This window comes from Saccopteryx bilineata, chromosome 3 (assembly GCF_036850765.1).
Source record: "Saccopteryx bilineata isolate mSacBil1 chromosome 3, mSacBil1_pri_phased_curated, whole genome shotgun sequence".
In the NCBI taxonomy this organism is placed as follows: domain Eukaryota; kingdom Metazoa; phylum Chordata; class Mammalia; order Chiroptera; family Emballonuridae; genus Saccopteryx; species Saccopteryx bilineata.
The window spans coordinates 12,531,429-12,551,731 of NC_089492.1; the positions used below are offsets into that span (position 1 = coordinate 12,531,429).

A 20,303-nucleotide genomic window follows, 5' to 3' on the forward strand; every position below is an offset into this window, starting at 1 on the left:
AAGCATCGATAAGGGGTCCCCAGGAGAGAATGTAGACTATGACAAAGGAATTTTTTTTTTTGTACTTTTCTGAAGCTGGAAACGGGGAGAGACAGTCAGACAGACTCCCGCATGCGCCCGACCGGGATCCACCCAGCACGAGGCTCTGCCCACCAGGGGGCGATGCTCTGCCCCTCCGGGGTGTCGCTCTGCCGCGACCAGAGCCACTCTAGCGCCTGGGGCAGAGGCCAAGGAGCCATCCCCAGCGCCCGGGCCATCTTTGCTCCAATGGAGCCTTGGCTGCGGGAGGGGAAGAGAGAGACAGAGAGGAAGGAGGGGGTGGGGGTGGAGAAGCAAATGGGCGCTTCTCCTATGTGCCCTGGCCGGGAATCGAACCCGGGTCCCCCGCACGCCAGGTGACGCTCTACCAATGAGCCAACCCGCCAGGGCTATGACAAAGGAATTTAATTGTACTACAAATGTTTGACATAATCTCACTGAAGGGAGTGGGGGGCAAAAGGAATTGACCTAAGTAATCCTTGAACTGTGTTTTGACTCAAAACTGTAGGACTAAAGACAGAAAGAACTATACACAGAAACACTGTATGCTAGCTGATAATGTTTGTCATGGAGGTATGAGTTAATAATTCTGAGACTGCTTTACATGTGTACAGATGTCAAATGAATAAACGGATGATGATGGATAGTGTGGGCCAGGTTTCTTAACACTAGAGAGTAAGTTACGGACAAACTAGGAAGACTAGAATTTATCCATGTGGTACTACTAGTTCGAGTTGAAAACGTCAGTATGAATGTTCCCCTTAATACAGAAACAAATGCATAGGTACAAAAATAATGGCAGGTAGGTATATGCACATGTTAGTACATATATACACCCTAACTCTGCCCACTGAAAGGGCCGAGGGGCAGTGAGATTCTCGTAGCAACAAGCACACCCAGAGCTCAGATCTTAGTTTCTTTTCTTTTTTTTTTTTTTTAGAGAGAGAGAGAAAGATGGAAGAACAGACAGAAAGGGAGAGAGATGAGAAGCATCAACTCGTAGTTGCAGCACTTTAGTTGTTCATTGATTGCTTTCTCATATGTGCCTTGACCAGGGGGCTCTAGCAGAGCCAGTAACCCCTTGTTCAGGCCAATGACCTTTGGGCTCAAGCCAGCGACCATGGGGTCATGTCTATGATCCCAAGCTCAAGCTGGCAACACCACTCTCAAGTTGGATGAGTCCATGTTCAAGCCGATAACCTCGGGGTTTTGAACCTGGGTCCTCAGCATCCCAGGCCAACACTCTATCCATTGTGCCACTGCCTGGTCAGGCAGATCTTAGTTTCTAAACCCCATTTTCCAATAAAGGAAACAAGACTCCTTGGAGAAATAGCCAGTTCCAGGGCTAGGGCAGGGAAAATAAAATTCTGTACACAAGAATCCAAAAAATGCATGTAGATATGTATCCCTTCAGAAGATGGAGCTTAATTCTTCTCCCTTGTGTGTGGGTGGAGTTAGTCACTTGCTTCCAAAAAACAGCATGTAGAGGGGAAAAAAATAAAAGCACCTTTTTAGTAAAGAAACCTGACAAACACAGCTGGGGCCAGTGATCAAGGTCAACACCACTGGTAAGTCATGTTGATGACATGTACTTCCTGGTATGATGTGTATGATCCTCTTTCAAAAAATAACGTAACTCCAGTCTAACTCTGACAAACCCAAATTGAGGGACATTCTACAGAATACCTAACCAAGATGCCTCAAAACAATCCAGGTTGCAAAAAAGTTTTTTTAATTAACAGAACAAAACAAAACAAAACTGAAACAGACCCTGAAGCACCGGAGGGGGTGACTAACTGCAGTGTGGCATCCTGGACTGTTATCGCGGACACGTCACAAAAACGGACATTAGTGAAACCCAAATAAAGTCTGGATTTACTATTTAGTTTAGTCACTAGTAATGTATCAATGTTGTCTCCCAGTTTTGACAAGCGTACCAAGGAAATGTTAAGATCTTAAAAATTTGGAGGCCTGGGGGAGGGTTATGGGAACTCTCTGCACTATCTGCAACTTTTTGTCAATCTAAAACTATTTCAAAATAAAATGTCTATTTTAATAAAAGGAGAAGACATACAAAGAAAATGAAGTGGAAAAAAACTGCAAAAGGAAGTAAGTGAGACTGTACTTAGAAAAGTCTACACAATTAAAAAAATAAATCTTAACTGTTCTTTGGTACGAAGGACTTGGCTTGCACAGAAATGAGGCACTAGTTAGCCATCATTCCATCAACTTCCTCTCTGCGAGGTCAGAAAGCCAAGAAAATACATACACACAGAGCCAAACTCTTTCCTCAATAGCATCTTCCAAATGAAAAGACTCAACAGGCTCAGGCTGAAGCAGGAAGCAAGATGCACATCTAGTAGCTGCTCATACAGCCTCAGACCCGTCATTTCCCACCTCTCTGGGCCTGTTTCCTGAGCTGTCGCAGCAGTAGGTTTAAAAGAAGCTTGAAGATTCCTTCAGGTCAGAGATAGAATAGTCAGCAAAGGTGAGTACCAACATCCTTGAAACCAAATTCTTCCAAATGTCCTCCTACTCTCCAATAACTCCTTCTCAATCTCTTGTCTGTAACTTTACCCAAGCCCTCTGGATGCTGGCCCAAGCCCTCTTCCCCATTCACAGACGCTCCCTAAGAAACAAGACTCATCTCTTGGCTTCCATTCCCATGCACAGGCTATTTCCAAACCCATACCTTTATCCTGAGCTCAAAGACCAACTGCCTATGAGTCATCCCTCTTGGAAATATGAAAATTGAATTCACTCCCCGCAAAAACGTATTCCAGTCCTCAGGTTCCCATCTGTGGTAGGCAAAATAATGGCCCCTAAAGATGACCATGGCCTCATCCCCAGACCTGTTACCTTACAAGGAAAGAGGGAATTAAGGTTGCAGTTGGAAACAAGGTTGCTAATCAGCTGGCCTTGAGATGGGAGATAAACTATCCTGGATTATCTGGGGGAAAAGCAGGAGAGCCCTGCTGTTCAGAGATGCAGGGTAACAAGACCCGACCAGCCTTTGCTAGTATGGGAAAAGGCAGGAAAATGCTCCTCCGGTAGAGTCTCCGCAAGGAAACACAGCCATACTGACACCCTGGTTTTAACTCAGTGTGACCTAGGTCAGATTTCTAACCGCAAACTCTCTAAGAGAGTAAGTCTGTGTTGTTATAAGCCGTTTACTTTGTAATAATTATTATGGCAATTGCACAGCAGTACACCATGTTAGGACATGGGACCTAATGGGGATGGCTCAAGTTATCATTGATGTCTGCCTTTCCTTAATTTGCATATTTAATAAATCATCAAGTTTCATCAATTATTCCTCCGTTGTCTCTAGGACTCTGTCTACTTCTCACCAATGCCATAGCACTTTCTGAGTCCAAGTCACTACTGTCTAATACTGGGGACTATTGCAACAGCCTCCCAACTGGTTGGCCGACCTCCAGGTTCATTCCTACATAATCATTTCCCACATTGTAGCCAGATTATTAATGAAAAATGCAAATTATCTTATTCCTTTTTAAAAAACTTTTAATAGATTCTCACTGCCCTAAAGATAAAGCCCCAAGTCTCTGACTTACAAGGGCCTGCCACCCCTGTTCCGGCCCTTTCCTATGTGCCCAGCCTCTCTTAGGGCACAGCGGCCATGTTGACTTAAGTCACTGTTCTAGTTCCAAAATCCAGCACAGTTAGTAAATAGTTTTTCAACATTCACACCATCAATTCTTTCAATCCGTATATGACCGTTGCTCCCTCACTGAGAAACAGTTTATGTTCTTATCCAGGGATTGAGGCTGCCTTGCGACACTCTGAATAGGATACAGTAAGACGGATGTCCTGTAACTTTGGAGTCCAGGTCTTAACAGGTCTGGCAGCTCTGCTTCCTTCCTCCTGGAACAGCTAACCCGCTGGGAGAAATCCGAACCACACAGAGGCCACATGAAAGGGAACCCTGAGGCTCTGGTCAATAAGTCCAGCTGACGTCTGGTCAATAGGCAGCACCAACTGCCAGCCATGTAAGGGAGCCATCTTGCACCCTAGCCGAGCCCCCAAATGGCTGAGATCTTTACTGACATCACTTGAAGTAAAAGAACCTCCCAGCCAGGTCAGTCAATGCACTGAATCATGAGACATTAGGACACACACACAAAAGTTGTTTATGGTTTTAAAACATTAAGTTTTAAGGTAGTTTGTTTCACAGCAGTATGGACATATGCCAATATGGGTTCAAATCCTGCTCCTGGTACCACTGATTTCACCTATTGCTACTACTGCCAAGGTGGGGTAACAAATAACCCCAATAAGCCCCATCTCCTCACAGAAGGAAGGTAACGCAGCACAGTGAGGGGGGCACTGCTGGGGTCCACTGGTGGAGGGTAGTTATTACGGCACACGGTCAACACGCCGTACCTCTCATAAATGTACTTGTCTTAGTGTTAAACTCACTTCTTTCCAGATCTCAAGTTAATTCTTAATGAAAACAAAGAGTTAAATCAGCCCCCTGTTAAACTCTAGCAAATAAAATCAAATTCTGGAAAATATATTTTCCCCTTCTGAGAAATCTAATCTCCTGGTCCTCAATCAAGGCCAACCAAAACCATTAAATTAAAAAAAATGTATATCAAAATACCTGGTCACATGGCAGTCATTCATTTGCTCTGCTTGGGCTGTAACTATGTTACAATGTGAGGGCAGATTATGTAAAAGATTTTGCTTATGTTTTGAGAGGTCCCCCACTGGTGGTATGGCCAAGACCGACAAGGATGAGAAGCAAAACTGGTATCATTGGGGTGAAGATGCAAATATTTGTTAAATACAAGAATGAAAAATAAGTTACTGGAACATCTAATCAGTCAACTAAAAAATAAAGAGGAAAGGAAAGCGGCGGGTTCACAGCGGAGCACCTGAAACACCTGTGAGCCTTGTGTGGCCGTCTCTGACGTCCCTCTAGGTCTGAGACGTTTCTGGGCATGACAGGGATTTGATATATGATTCTGATAGGGTTTGTAAGAGCAACTACTGTTTGTATTTTGCTTCCCAATTATTAAGTACCTAAACACAGGTGCATGGTGCACTTTGAAAATTATAAAATGAGAAACAAGTTGCAGATAACAACACCACTCATTTCACTATTACTAGGTTCCAACCAAGATCCAAATGAACTCATAACCTTAGCATTGAGAGAAGGAGGAGAAGGCAGATACAGGGTGATTCCTTCAAACTCAACAGACTCCAAAACAACCCAAGAAACTCTGGAAGGTACATTTCAAGAGAATAGAGAACACTAACAAAAACTGCATCTTTTCAATAACACATTACGTAATCTTTCTTTTTAACTGGTTTAAAGGTCTATTTTAGTCTGTCCCACAGGAGCTCTGATCCTTTTTGCTTGAAATTAAATCCCACACTAATTTTTCTGAAACTAGAACACATTTCAGCTTCTTAGACCTTTTCACAAATGCCCTTCCTTTTTCCTCCACAGACGATAATGTCCACCTTCCCCCCACACAGACACACTTGGCCCTCAATGCACAAACTGGTGCAACTCTCCAGAAAGGTATATACTCTAAAGTTGTCTTCCCACTAATTCTTCTTTTTTAAAATTTATTGATTGATTTTAGAGAGATGGGGAGGGAGAAAGAGAAAATAACATTGATTTGTTGTCCACTTATTTATGCATTCACTGGTTGATTCACGTGTGTGTCCTGACCGAGGATTGAACCTGCAACCCTGTCTTATCAGGACGACGCTCTACGCAACTGAGCTACCCAGCCAGGGCGTTTTCCCACTAATTCTTATAACTAAAGCAAACGTTTACAGTCTGACCAGCCAACGAGAAGTAAAGCCTGTATACCAAGGCATATAAGCCAGTTTAAAGTAGGAACACCATGAAAAAGAGATGCTGTCCTTACTTTACATGTAAGGAAAAGGAAGCGCAAATAAGCGAAGTGAATTGGTTCAAACTTGCAGAGCTCGCACATAGCATAATTTGCATGTTAACCTGTAGCTATCTGTACAATATTAAATTTGTGCACTACTAACTCTGTACATTACTAATTCTGAGCCAAAACTACAAAGGATCCATCTCTTAACCTATGAAGGGCCCAAATAATTATTAATAAAAACACTATGCCAAGCACAGTGAGGAGCACACATTATTTAATTCTTATATCAATCCTAAATAAGGTGGAAATAAGGAAGGTATTTGTGGGCACAGTTAAAAAATACTCATTAGGTATTAGTTGCTATTTTACAATTTTACAGATGAGAAAACCAAACTTACTTAAAGTCACAATGCTATTAACTGGCAGAGCTGAGTTTGAACCCAGATTACTTGATCCAGAATGCTTAAAGTCTTAAGTTATTCTGCTGCCCAAAGTATTGTGCTGCCCTATTTGGCAAAAGGGAAAGAAGAAAGGAACCCAGCAGCAACCATGACCTTCCTACATTAAGAGATATGTTACATCTTCCTTATGTAAGTGCTGAGGCTGTAAATGTGGTAGTAAAAACCTCAGAAAGGCCTAAACTGAAGTTAATCTTCAATTTGAAGTACTTGCAGTTCCCTGAATCTGCCAGGTATTGTGAAACAATTCTTAATAGTCTCACACATCCCTGAACATTTTGCAAGCAGGGGCATTAAGGGCCCTTTTGTTCCAGACTATCTTTTCAAGAATGTTTGTATAATGAACAAAGCTTTGGAAGACTGGGAAGAGTTTCCTTCCAAAGCAGAGAGTAGTAGAGTAAGGATAATAATGTCTTCCTCCAGGGCAAAAGTCAGGCAGGTTTACTGCCCATTGTAGAAATCTGGGTCCCTTAAACTCAAGGTTCCCCAACTGTGACACAAACCCACCACAAAATCAGCCTAGACCCTTTCATACACCCCCCAGTAAGGACTTGGGGGAGCAGCAAGGCAAACCTATGGGAACGTGATACGCACACTGCTCAATCACACTGTTCAGAGACAGAGGCCTTTAGTGCATCGGTACTAAAGGCCTCTGTCTCTGAACCAGAAGTCTCCTGTCCTCTGCTAGCACCCATGAAACTGGCAGCTAACCTGGCCGATTACAAGTAGAGTACAACCTTAGACCCTCCCCAGAGCCTGACACCAAGGCCTTCCTTCACACCTCTTCTCACCTTTGCTTCCCTCAGAAGTCATCTCTCCAGCGCAACACCCATCCATCTTTTTGTCATCACCTCCTGTACGAAATCTGTCCAAAGACCCTTAGCTAGAATTGCCTACAAAGCCCCACTGTTTCCTGAAATAGGTTTCTGTCACACACTCAGGCTTTATTCCGCTTCCTTATTTGTATGCTGTGCCACTTAATCAATTTATTACCTCTCGGCTCAAAATTTATCTTTTAATACACTCACTGGGATGAAGCATCTCCTCTTACAGTGAGCGTGCTAAGCTTTCTCAACAGAGGGTGCTAGAAGGTCACAGCAGGAGGGAGGCCTGCAGCTAACTTTATACAGGACTCAGTGATGAAAGGATGGATGCTTCTGCCCTGAGATTAGGAACAAGCTAACAATGTCAGTTCTCATCATTCCTATTAAACATTGGACTCCAGTTCTAGTCAGGGCAATGAGGCAAGAAAAATAAATAAAAAGCAACCAAATTGGAAAGGAAATAATAAAACTATCTGTTTGTAGATGACATGCTCTTGTGTATAAAAAATAATAAGAAATCCACTAACAAAACAAGTTCATTAAAGTTGCAGGCTATAAAACCAGCATAAAAAATCAGGTATATTTTTATACAATTGCAATGAATAACTGGAAAATGAAATTAAGAAAACGCCTGACCTGTGGTGGCGCAGTGGATAAAGCGTTGACCTGGAACACTGAGGTCACTGGTTCGAAACCCTGGGCTTGCCTGGTCAAGGCACATATTGGAGTTGATGCTTCCTGCTCCTCCCCCTACCTCTCACTCCCTTCTCTAAAAAAAGGAATAAATTAAAAAAAAAAAAAATCAGGTATATTTTTATACAATTGCAATGAATAACTGGAAAATGAAATTAAGAAAACAATTCCATTTACAATAACAACAAAAAAGAGTAAAATATTTTACAACAAATTAACAAAAAATGAGTAAAACTGCCTGACCAGGTGGTGGCACAGCGGATAGAGTGTCGGACTGGGATGCAGAGGACCCAGGTTCGAGACCCTGAGGTTGCCAGCTTGAGCACGGGCTCATCTGGTTTGAGCAAGGCTCACCAGCTTGAGCCCAAGGTCGCTGGCTCGAGCAAGGGGTCACTCGGTCTGCTAAAGGTCCACGGTCAAGGCACATATGAAAAATCAATCAATGAACAACTAAAGAGCTGCAACAAAGAATTGATGTTTCTCATCTCTCTCCCTTCCTGCCTGTCTGTCCCTCTCTCTGACTCCCTCTGTCTCTGCCACAAAAGAAAAAAAAATTTTGTAAAACTAATAGTCTGAAAACATTGTTGAAAGAAATTTTAAAAATCTAAATAAATGTAAAAATAACCCTCCATAGAAATGGAAGGCTTAGTATTGTTAAGATGGTAATACTCCCCAAATGAACGTCCAGAGCCTGACCTGTGGTGGCGCAGTGGATAAAGTGTCGACCTGGAAATGCTGAGGTCGCCCCGGTTCAAAACTCTGGGCTTGCCTGGTCAAGGCACATATGGATGCTTCCAGCTCCTCCCCCCCTTCTCTCTCTCTGTCTCTTCTCTCTCTCTCTCTCTCTCTCTCTCTGTCTCTCCCTCTCCTCTCTAAAAAAAAAAAAAAAAAAAGAAAAAAAAATTAACCTCCAGTCATACAATCCCGTAAGAATGCAGTCGGCTTCTTAGTGGAAAAGAATAGCTGATCCTAAAATTCATACAGAATTACAAGGGATCCCAAACAACCAAAACAATCTTGAAAAAGAAGAACAAAATTGAAGGACTTTCCAATTTCAAAATTTGCTACAAAGCCAACAGCAACAAGGCAGTGTGGTACAGACACAATGACAGGCATACAAAAGTCCATCAGTGCAACAAAAATCAGAGTCCAAAAATAAACTTGTATCATCAACTTACGTTCAGCAAGGTACCAAGACCATTCAGTGGGGAAAGAATAGTACTGGACAACTTGGCAGCCACAGGCAGAGAAATGAAACCTGACCCTTAATTCAGACATACACAAACATTAACTCAGAATTACTCCAAATGGAACAGCTGTAACTATACAATTCTTAGAATAAAATAAGATTAAGATTTCTCTTTTAAAGATTTATTGATTTTAAAGAGAGGATAGATCGAGAGAGAAAGGCGGTGGGGGGTAGATGAGGAGAGAAACGGGAAGCATCAACTTGCAGTAGTTGTTTCCGATAGGTGCCTTGATGGGGCAAACCCGGGGTTTCGAACCAGTGACCTCAGCATTTCAGGTCAACGCTTTATCCACTGCGCCACCACAGGTCAGGCAGATTGTTTTCATAACCTTAGATTTAGCAATGGATTAGATATGATACCAAATGCACAAGCAACAAAAGAAAAATAAATAATTGGATTTCAGCAAAATTAAAAATTTCTATGGTTCAAAGAACACTATCAAGAAAGTAAAAGGTGGGGCCTGGCCAGTGGTTCAATGTATAGAGCGCTGGCCCAGAGTATGGACGTCTGGGTTTGATTCCCAGTCAGGGTACCCAGGAGAAGCGACCATCTGCTTTTCTCCCCCATTCCTCTCCCTGTTCCCTAGCCAGTGGCTTGATTGAGTGATGGCCCCGGGCACTGAGGATAGCTCGGTTGGTCCCAGCATTGGCCTCAGGTGCTAAAACTAGTACTGGAGTCGGCCCAAGATGGGGGTTGCTAGGTGAATCTCGGTCAGGGTGCATGCAGAAGTCTGCCTCACTATCTCCCCTCCTCTAAAAGACAAGGAGGAAAGAAAGAAAGAGAGAGAGAGAGAGAGAGAGAGAGAGAGAGAAAGAGAAAGAGGAAGAAAGAAAAGAAAGAATACAATGCAAAAAAACAGAAAAATTTACTTGCAAATCATATACAGGGGGGTTCTTGGGTTACAACACAGTTCCATTCCCATGACAGTGATGAAACCCAAATTTTGGTGTAAGTAAAAACACACCCTACCCTAACACAAACGGAACACTTGCACTTTTAACAGTCTGAAAGGACGTGGGTAAGCGTACTGGGAGATGCCCACTCCCTCACTCACACGCTGCATCATTGCGTGTTCTTCCACCATGCACAACCAAACTAGTTCGCCCACATCGTCTGTAATATGATGCTAATAGCGTAAGCTGAAACATTCACGTCTCCTTTTTTTAAAGTTTTTATGGGAGTGAGCATCAGAAACTCGAAACATCGTATATCAAGACTGTCATAACCCAAGGAACTCCTGTACTTGATAATGGTCTTGTATCTAGAATAGGGTATCAAGAGCTCTTACAACTCAAAAATGTAAACTCAATTTTGAAGTAACTCAATTTGAAATGGGTAAAGGATGTGAATACACATTTCTCCAAAGAAGATATACACAATGGCCAGTAAGCACATGAGAAGATGCTTCACATCACTAGTCACCAGGGAAATGCAAATCAAAACCACTATGGGATACCAACTTGTACACAAATGTTCATAGCAGGATCTCTTAATATCTAAATAATAATTTATTAATATCAACAATCCTATGTCCATCGACTGAAGAATGCAAATACAAAATGTGGTCTCTACCCGTGTAGCAGATTATTCAGCCATAAAAAGTAAGGAAGCACTACTGATCTATACTGCAACATAGATGAACCATAAAGCATCATGCTAAGTGACAGAAGCCAGTCACAAAAGACCACGTGATTGCATTTGCATTAAGTGTCCAGAATAGGCAAATCTATATGTGGAGAAAGGAGATGGGAAGGGGACAGCTGAAGGTACAGGGCTTCTTTTTTTGAGGTAATGAAAACATCTGAATGGGCCCTGGCCGGTTGGCTCAGCGGTAGAGCGTCGGCCTAGCGTGTGGAGGACCCGGGTTCGATTCCCGGCCAGGGCACACAGGAGAGGCGCCCATTTGCTTCTCCACCCCTCCGCCGCGCTTTCCTCTCTGTCTCTCTCTTCCCCTCCCGCAGCCAAGGCTCCATTGGAGCAAAGATGGCCCGGGCGCTGGGGATGGCTCTGTGGCCTCTGCCCCAGGCGCTAGAGTGGCTCTGGTCGCAACATGGCGACGCCCCAGAGGGGCAGAGCATCGCCCCCTGGTGGGCAGAGCGTCGCCCCTGGTGGGCGTGCCGGGTGGATCCCGGTCGGGCACATGCGGGAGTCTGTCTGACTGTCTCTCCCTGTTTCCAGCTTCAGAAAAATGAAAAAAAAAAAAAAAGAAAACATCTGAATGTTGTGATAGTTGCACGTACCTGTGAATATACGAAACCACCAAATTGTACTTTAAATACTTGAATTACATGGCATGTAAATTATATCTTAATAAAGCTGTTATTATTTTTTAAGGCACTAAATAAAATAAAAGATAATGGAATTCAGAGGTAGTGATTAACTGCCAGGGAGTAAAGAAAACGAGGTTACTGTAAGTAAAATTCCATTGAGGTAAATTTAACATGATAAACCCTAAATCACTGAAATTTCAATACAGCAAAACTGCATTGTATAATGAGGAAGTCTTTCTTCAGTGCACCAAAGTTAATAGCTACAGCAATTAGGCCTGACGGAGTGTGCGGTGACGTACACAAGAACAGTGAGCATGTGTGCGCATGTGCAGCTTAGCATGGCAGAGCGATCTGGACTTGAGTACCATCCTATCCAACTAAATTCTGCGACTTCAGGCAAATCCCTCAACCCCCCTCCCCCCACATTCAGCTCTCTCAACTGTCAAATGCTAACTTCATTTTCATTAGGATTAAGAGAAACAATTCTGTAACAAGATCTATAAAGTTACTAAGGGTATCTTCCTGTCTTCATATTTCCAGAATAGTGCTTGCTGGGTAATAGGTACTGATACTCGTGGAACTAGCTTCAGAAAATGCAAAGGGCTTTAGACAGGAGGAAATCAAAGGACCTTCAATATGGACATACCCAGATATAGAAGAAATTTCAAGTAAGAGTTATAAATCCGTGATATAGAGGCTGTCAAGGCTTAATTATATACTTATGTGAAATTAAAAATTATTTTCTAGGCCTGACCTGTGGTGGCGCAGTGGATAAAGCGTCGACCTGGAATGCTGAGGTCGCGGATTCAAAACCCTGGGCTTGCCTGGTCAAGGCACATATGGGAGTTGATGCTTCCTACTCCTCCCCCTGTTCTCTCTCTCTCTCTCTCTCTCACTCTCTCTCTCCCCTCTCTCTCTAACAAAAATGAATAAAAAAAATCTAAAAAAGTAAATAAATTTAAAAAAACATTAAAAAAATTATTTTCTACCAGCACTTTTAAAGATTGGCCAGGAAAAACAAACTTATTTACAAGAACATTTCTGTAATTCTCTCCATAATCCCATTTCAGGTTATCATTTTATATTTTGATTTTACAAGATTTAACCCATCTTTATCCTTATACATATGAAGAAAATGATTTTTACCTAGACCAGGGGTCAGTCAAGTGCAGCCCGCTACTGGCTAAATCAGACCCATTCTTCATACACTGCTTATGGCAGAGTGGGGTAGTTGCAACAGAGACAGCACTTGGTTGGGAAACAGGATATTAACTGGCCTTTCCAAACTAGCACCTAGCAGTGGGAAGGTAGATTTATAAAGAATTAAATGCAAAGAAGTGCTGTATTGTTTTCATGAATGAGTGCACAATCACCACAGAGGAGCCAAAGAGAGCCACCTGATCCCGGGGGGAGAAGAATGTCTGTGTAAAATGATGAGTCTCAGGCTCTGCCTGCAAAGACAAGTGCCCTCCGAGCAGTCAACAGGGAGAGCCTTCCAGGGGGAGCAAGTGATGTGAACAAAGGCAAGGGGACTTCCTGGAGCACATGGCAGAGCCCGCACGGTACACAACTGGAGTACACGGCGTAAAGGGATGTGGCCGGTTGACACCGTGAACATTTTTGTAAACTGCGCTCAATGGTGTAAGTGGGTACAGAAATTAAATTTTTTTTTAATTTATTCATTTTAGAGAGGAGAGGGAGAGACAGAGAGAGAGAAGGGGGGAGGAGCTGGAAGCATCAACTCCCATATGTGCCTTGACCAGGCAAGCCCAGGGTTTTGAACCGGCGACCTCAGCATTTCCAAGTCGATGCTTTATACACTGCGCCACCACAGGTCAGGCATGGGTACAGAAATTAATAGCTACCATTTTTCAGAGAGTAAACGCCAGATGCTTTGTTCATGGCCAGAGACACTATCAAACAATGATGATCTAAACAGCAGAAACAATTCATGGCAATTAAGATTTTTAAATGAAGTCCTTCCTGGTCAAAGCCTTTTTTGTTTTAAGCCTGGCAAAAGAACCTTCTAAATCAATAATGTAGCGTTAGCACAGAATGAACTCTTCAAATTGTTTTCATGAGGCTCTCTCATCTGGGCACAATGGTGACAGAGCTCAACAAAAGGGATGTCTCTACAATGAGCACAGGCATCATCAATACAGAGTAGGAAAGACGGCTGATCTCAAGAGTTTACTGTGACCAGAAGAGAAAAGTCACACTTATAAGGTCAATGGATTGAGAAAGGCACAGTGTACTCCTATGGAAGACAGTAATTATGCTACCTACCTGCCTTATACCATTGTTGTAGGATTAAATGAATAAACATCCTTCAGGTATCTAGAACATGACAGGTAAATACACAAAAAGCACCGTGTTTGCTATTGTTAGGTTGCCTAGTAAGTACCATCTACAAAGGATGTGTACAAAAAAAAATATGTGTACCAACCAGGTTTAAAATAAGGCTGTTCGATCATAATGTACAAAGTCATAAATGGGCCTGACTGGTGGTGGCACAGTGGACAGAGTGTTGTCCAGGTCTCAGGTTCAAACAAGGTCGTAGGCTCACCAAATTGAGCACAGGGTCACCAGCTTGAACATGGGATCATCAACACGATACCATGATTGCTAGCTTGAGCCCAAAGGTCACTGGCTTGAAGCCCAGGGATGTTGGTTTGAGCCCAAGATCACTGGCTTGAACAAGGGGTCACTAGCTTGGCTCAAGCCCCCCAATCAAGGCACATATGAGAAAGCAATCAATGAACAATTAAAAGTACTGAAACTATGAGTTGATGCTTCTCATCTCTCTTCCCCAACCCCCACTTTCTCTAAAATAGTCATATATGAAACAAAAAGACCCATAATCTCCTCATTTGAAACATATTATTTACTACTATATAGCTCTCCATATATATATATATATGAATATACTAAACCACAAATTGTACTTTAAATACTTGAATTACATGGCATATAAATTATATCTCAATAAAGCTGTTATTTTTTTAAGGCACTAAATAAAAGATAATGGAATTCAGAGGTAGTGATTAACTAGCAGGGAGTAAAGAAAACGAGGTTATTATAAGTAAAATTCCATTGAGGTAAATTTATATATATATATAAATATATGTGTCTTATCTGCTAACTAAATTATTAGTTTTTTGAGGGCTTGGTCCAATAAATAATAATTGGTTGAGACAAAGTATTTGCGCCTGACCAGGTGGTGGCACAGTGGATGGAGTGTCGGACTGGGATGTGGAGGACCCAGGTTTGAAACCCAAGGTCACTGGCTTGAGTGTGGGCTCATCTGGGTTGAGCAAGAATCACCAGCTTGAGCCCAAAGTTGCTGGCTTGAGCATGGGGTCACTCACTCTGCTGTAGCCCCCTGGTCAAGGGACATATAAGAAATCAATCAATGAACAACTAAGAAGCCGCAACGAAGAATTGATGCTTTTCATCTCTCTCCCTTCCTGTCTGTCTGTCCCTATCTGTCCCTCTCTCTGTCTCTTTCTCTCTCTCACACACACACACAAAAGTATTAGCAATTATCTAAGAATAGTGAACCCTAACCAAACCCAAATACCTGTTTTGAATCAGTATTACCCAGTGAGGGGAGAAAACTACCTTGCCCAAGCACTCCCCCCAAAAAAGGAAACCTAAATCTTTGTCTGGGAGGCAAAGCCACCACTGCTGCCACCACCAGTTCAGAGAGAGCAACTAAATTTTATACATATTCTCTCCTGCCCTCTGTCTACTGAGCATTGCCTATAACCTCCCTGTGCGAACTGTTCCAATTAACATTTCCTTCTCTTCACTTCCTCAGCTAGCTTCTTCTGGATCCGACCCTACACGGTGGTAATACATGAAAGGTGCCTTTTGAGTCCTCTTTCAGTAAATTTAAGAACTATAATAAGATGTGACGAAATCATTTTTAATCTACCATCATTATGGCCGATGGCTCTGGATGGAAGGGGAAAGGAAGACCTAAAGGTAAATGAAGCTTCCTCTCAACTTTTGGCAGAAGAGTCTGATTCTACAAGGCATTCAAAGAAATTCAGGCAAGGAACATGCCTCTTGCAACTTGGTCACATGCAAAAATGAAGCAAGAAGCACATCTATTTGGAGCCTGCCACGAGTGCCTCTAATGCTTCTCCAAACTGGGTTCATAACTCCCACCCACAGAGAAAGTCAGTGCCTGAGGCAGCGCCCAGGGACAGGCAAATTAGAACATTTCCAAGGGCAACTGCTGACAGGCGTAATTGTTCACAGCAGCTCCAGTATACTCTGGCTGCTGAAGAGACTTAACCTCTCTGCCTTGCCCAATAGCATAAGAAACTACTTAAGCACATCAGCTACAAAATATGAAAGCTCTATAGGTATCGGTTCAAATAGCACGTGATGTTTCAAACAGAAGTGAATATAAAGTAGATCCCCTGAAGTAAATAATTTTAAGCAGGTTGAACAATTTTGGGGAAAAAACTAAAATAGCAAGCATACCAGTGGCACAGGAGTAACTAGTGCAAAAAAAATTTATATTATATAATATATATATAATAAATCATTCGATAGATAAGTCTTTATCTTGTTTTACCAACTGGTTCGATTTGAATCCTCACCAAAACTTCTTAAAAGTTGCAAAACTAATTGATTTAACTACCTTTATCATTTCTTGCCTTGCCCTGATAGAGTCACTGAAAAGTGAAATACCTCTGTCTTAACTGCTATCTATTACAGTAGCTGTTTGCGACATGTGGCTGTTCACCATATGAAATGTGGCTGGTCCAGAGATGCACTGCAAGATTTTGAACTTCATGCAAAAAAAAAAGGAATGTAAAAATAGCTCATCAGTAATTTTTATATTGTTACATGTTAAAAAATACTTTAGACATTGGATTAAATAAAACATTGCTACAGTTAATTCTGCCTCTTTCTCATGTTTTGTAATGAGCATAATTGAAAATTTTAAATTACACAGCTGGCTCACACCATATCATTATTATTGGGCAGTGTTGCTATATATAATAAGGCTTCCCATTTATATAGAACACAAGTATATCATTTCAGTTCTAAGTATAGAAGAGGGAGGAATAGGTCTGGATAATAAACTAAGTTCTCTATATTAATCACACGGGTTTGAACTGTTCATCACCAACCTAATAAAAGCTCCTTTCTGATTATCACAAGACAAAATTTTATTACTTTTAAAAAGGAGCCTAATGTTTCAAAGATGATCCTCCGGTCTGTTCTACATCTGCCATGACCTGACATCTTTGCCTAACATTTACCTAGTCTCAATTCTTCCCAATGACCAAAGATATATGACAATGTGCTTGTCTAATTTTAAAATCTGATTGAGTGACTGATTCAGCTTTTTCTGTAATAGTCATATCATACAGTATTAGGTCACAGACACCCAATCTCTGTGTCTCTGCTCCAAAGATAAAACCTGGAACCAATGCAAAGATTATTCTCAAGAAATCTCAAAAAACCCCAGGCGGTATTCAGAATCTATCCATCTTCTGTTTTAAAACATAAAATATGACTCAGTTACTATGTATTTCAAAAAGTGGCAACCCAGTGTTAGTTCACAGGAAAGCAGAGCAAGCAGTTATTTGCCCACATTCCCTCGTGTGGAGCAGACTCGCCAGCCTTCAGGTTGGGACTGTCGTGGGAGAAAGACAAGCTGGAGGTGTTGGAAGGGCTGCAAATTTATGGAGTGAGACCACATGGAAACATGAGGCAAAGAGCCGCCAGAATTTGCCCCTAGAGCTCTTAAAAAGAAAACTACTCAACTTTCTGATCAAGGTAGCCAATAGGAAAAGAAAGCTCATTTCAGAACTGTCCCCTACACAACTGACCAGTTGGCAGGAGGACAAAATGACATGATATTTATGTAAACAGTAGATGTAAATCTCTTTTACAGTGGTTTTGAAATGTCTTCAACAACAAAATCAAGATCCATTAACTTAGAATAATGTTAGAATAATGTGTGTGTGTGTGTGTGTGTGTGTAGGGCCTATATCTATCTCCGGTAAATGCAACTGAGTAACCTGGACATGAAAGGTATATCACTGTTGAAAGAGTTAGTTCATCTTAAAATGTTGTACTTTTAATAGTCTTACAGTTCCTCTAATCTGATATGGTTGACACATTTTTATTTGTTTTTTAGCTATGTGGGATAATTCAGGCTCCAACCTACTAAATTCCAGTAGTTCAGTGATAGTACCCTTGTTTTGACACAACCCTGAACCCTGCCACAATCAACAAACTGGTCAACAAGGCCTACGGCGACCTCATAAGAAGTGTTCTAGTGCCACCTAGTGGCGTATGTTTCCTTTCAAAGGGTAAATCAGCGGTCCCCAAACTTTTTACACAGGGGGCCAGTTCATGGTCCCTCAGACCGCTGGAAGGCCGGACTATAAAAAAAACTATGAACAAATCCCTATGCACACTGCACATATCTTATTTTAAAGTAAAAAAACAAAACGGGAACAAATACAATATTTAAAATAAAGAACAAGTAAATTTAAATCAACAAACTGACCAGTATTTCAGTGGGAACTATGCTCCGCTCACTGATCACCAATGAAAGAGGTGCCCCTTCCGGAAGTGTGGGGGCGGAAGCAGATAAATGGCCTCAGGGAGCCGCATGCGGCTGTAGTTTGGGGGCCCCTGGGGTAAATGAATAGTTACTCCAGGATTCTCAGTGTGTCCTTGGACAAAGAGCTTCATCAGTATCACCTGGCAACTTGTAAGACATGAACGTTCTTGAGGCCATTCCAGACCTACTGAAATTCCAGTGGTCAAGTCCAGCGATCTGTGTTTTAACAAGCCCTCTAAGTGATTCTAATGCACTCTTAAATCGAGAACCACTGGATTAACCAGCCCTTAATATAAAAATTAAGTACAAAGGCTTAAAATTAGGTTCATAAATTAGCAAAGGTGTTGAATTTCTAATTTTGGTAAGCAACATTTTTCCTACACTCTAGATTAGAAAACAGTCTGAAAAGCCACGTTTACATACCTTCAACTCCAAATGGGCCTCAAATGAGTCCTAGCTTCTGAAATCAGATGAGTTCTCTGAGGTCTCTGCCTAAGCATACCCAGTTAAAAGGCAGGACCAAACACATTAACAAAAAAAAATCGGATATAAGTGCAAAAAGCCCCATTGTCCCAGTACAGCACAAGCTCTGGGACACTCCTGCTTATCAGCAGGGTTGGCAGCCTCTTCGAGACTATTCTTGAGGCGGCTATGAGGATGCTACTGTTAAATGCCACCAGAGGAAAGACACGACCGACACACAAATTAGTTGCAATAAATCACACAGGCTATTTATTATTATTATTTTTTATTCATTTTAGAAAGGAGAGAGAGACAGAGAGAGAGAGAAGGGGGGAGGAGCAGGAAGCATCAACTCCCATATGTGCCTTGACCAGGCAAGCCCAGGGTTTCAAACCGACAACCTTAGCATTTCCAGGTCGACGCTTTATCCACTGCACCACCACAGGTCAGGCTCCACACAGGCAATTTATTACTCACAAATCCTTTTGGCGTGCCTGAGTACAGCTTAAGGGGGCCCCGTCAGCGTGCTCCTCTTGGCTAGCTTTGGTCAGAGCTCAGAGCAGCGTGAAGACAGTCCATATCAACGTTGGAGTCTGGGTGACTATTGCAGCACGGGAGCCTTTCAGCTTTAGTACCCTTTCTGGCCAACTCCTTCTAACAGGTGTCAATCTACAAGGATTATCACCTCAAAACACCTTTTTGGGAGTTCCTCGCAGGGAACCCCCTTTATGTCAATCTACTGAAATGTTTACATTAAGCCACTTTTTAAGATGTTCTTATTTTCATTAATTTACAAAGTTAATGTAAATAACACCAAGCCACTTTTTATCTATGTATAACTTCACACACATACTAACTGGGCTCTGCTTGAAAGTCAGAGTCTGTTTATCACATTACAGAGTTATGGCACTAAGCCACTATATTAATTCCTATCCAATTGGCATAACTTTACTTAATTTTAATAATTATTTTTAATATTCTTTTAATTACTTTTATATATCTACCATATTTTTATATTTCTATATATTTAATTACTATAACCTTATATTAATACAACACCCATAAAACAAAGAAAAAGTCCAGCTGGTATTAAGATATCAGAAACAGGCCCTGGCTGGTTGCCTCAGTGGTAGAACTCCAGCCTGGTGTCTGGACGTCCCAGGTTTGATTCTCAGTCACAGCACACAGGAGAGGTAACCATCTGCTTCTCTATGCCTCCCCACTCCTCCTCTCCTCCCGCAACCATGGCTTGGTTGGATCAAGTGAATGGAACTCTAAGCTGAGAATGGTTCCATGAAGCCTCTGCATCAGGCACTAAAAATAGCTCAGTTGAGAGCATGGCCCCAGATGGGCAGAGCATCGGCCCCAGACAGGGGGTTGCCAGGTGGATCCCAGTCCGTGAATGCAGGAGTCTGTCTCTCTATCTCCCATTCTCTCATTTGGAAAAGAAGGGAAAAAACAAACAAAAAACAAACGGCAGATTACATATCTTGGGGCAGGGGCTCACCTGAAAACATGTAAAAAGCCAAGGAGGTAAAAACAGCTGATTTTTTAAATTAAAAGTCATCTACTCTAATGCTAATAGACACCACCAAAATGTCCACTGTATACATCTGCTCTGTGCAAATATGTTATGAAGTTATCAAGAGAAGCAGGTATAATGAAGTCTTGTAAAATTGTTTATTTTCTATTTAGGTCTTAGAGAGGAATTTTCCCAGAAGTGTCAGAAGTATGAACAGTAGAGTAGAAATAAAATAGTAGCGTTTTTTCTTATATTTATACATGGGAAACACAGTATCAGCAAAATAACAGTTTTCCTAGAGAGCTTGA

General features: G+C 41.9%; 1 protein-coding gene and 1 long non-coding RNA gene across 2 annotated transcripts in view; one reads left to right on the forward strand and one right to left on the reverse strand.

Moving 5' to 3' along the window:
• LOC136329477 (uncharacterized) overlaps positions 1–16,269 on the forward strand; it is a 28,370-nt gene extending 12,101 nt beyond the window's left edge. The window contains exons 2-3 of the long non-coding RNA XR_010730215.1: positions 15,234–15,400; positions 16,145–16,269. This is a non-coding gene — a long non-coding RNA (uncharacterized lncRNA). The remainder of the gene's footprint in view (positions 1–15,233; positions 15,401–16,144) is intronic.
• The window catches only part of NSMCE2 (NSE2 (MMS21) homolog, SMC5-SMC6 complex SUMO ligase), a 239,793-nt gene that overhangs the window by 191,567 nt on the left and 27,923 nt on the right, over positions 1–20,303 (reverse strand). The gene's annotated exons all lie outside the window — the stretch shown is intronic.